Here is a 1,313-nt window from a genome sequence, read left to right as displayed (position 1 = left end):
TTAAACACTGGCACAAACGAGTTAAGTGAAAATAAAAGCAATCTTAGCTACAAAAAAAAAAAGAAAAAAAATTTTTTTTTTTAAATGGCGGTGCCCCAGCATGGCCACAGCTCATGAGCTGAAACTAGATAAAATGAAAAAAAAATACATATATATATATATACATACATATATGCACATATATATATACACACACACATATGTATATGCACATATATATGTTGGGTGTGCGTATGCATAGATATATGTATGTGTGTATATTTGTCTATCTGTATATTCGTATGTATGTATGTGTTCATGTGTGTGTGTATATATATATATATATATATGTGTGTATGTGAGTGTGTGTGTGTGTGTGTATGTGTGTGTGTGTGTGTGTGTGTGTGTGTGTACTTCCAACTGAAAAGCTTCAAACCTGAATGTTAGTGGCAGGTTGATAAAATCAGCGATGACATCGCTTCTGGTGCCAATCTGAAAAAGTGCCAATAATTCAAGAATCACGCTATTGGCAAAAACGCCAGAGAATACCAGCACAAAGGTCGAAACAATAAATAAGTAAATAAATAAATAAATAAATAAAAATTACGAAATGCCGCTTCTGTTAATATCTGAAGTTGAAGGTTTGTTTTTTGGTGTCCCGTGATGCATCCACCAGTGCAGAAAGCATTCTTGCCGGGTGTCTCATTTGTTCTTTGGGGTCTCGAAAAGACATTTTCTAAATCTCACATCTTAAACGAATCAATTAATTGTCAAAATTTTAGAGACGACATGTTCTTAATTATTTTCTGTTCCAGACACAACGCCCGAAATTTTGGGAGAAGGGACCAATCGATTAGATCGACCCAGTACGCAACTGGTGCTTAACATATCGACCTTGAAAAAATGAAAGGTAAAATCAACCTCGACTGAATTTGAACTCAGAACATTAAGACAGACGAAATACCGCTAAGCATTTCGCCCGGGGTGCTAACCACTCTGCCAGCTCGCCGCCTTAAGACAAGTTCTTAATTGTCGAGAGAAGCTCTTAATTGTATCCATACCCGTTCTTTATGTTCTGATTCTGCGTACATATTTGCTTCGTAATAAAATACTTCAACTAGCGGTGACCTGACAGAACCGTTAGCACGTCGGGTGAAATCCTTGGCGGTATTTAGTCTGTCTATACGTTCTGAGTCCAAATTCCGTCGAGGTCGACTTTGCCTTTCATTTTTTCGGGGTCGATAAATTAAGTGCCAATTGCGTACTGGGGTCGACCTAATCGACTGCCCCCCTCCCCCAAAAATTTTGGATATCGATTCGTCCGACTAAAACTT

Source organism: Octopus bimaculoides, chromosome 25 (genome assembly GCF_001194135.2).
Source record: "Octopus bimaculoides isolate UCB-OBI-ISO-001 chromosome 25, ASM119413v2, whole genome shotgun sequence".
Taxonomy (NCBI): domain Eukaryota; kingdom Metazoa; phylum Mollusca; class Cephalopoda; order Octopoda; family Octopodidae; genus Octopus; species Octopus bimaculoides.
Note: the sequence above shows the minus strand (reverse complement) of the source record.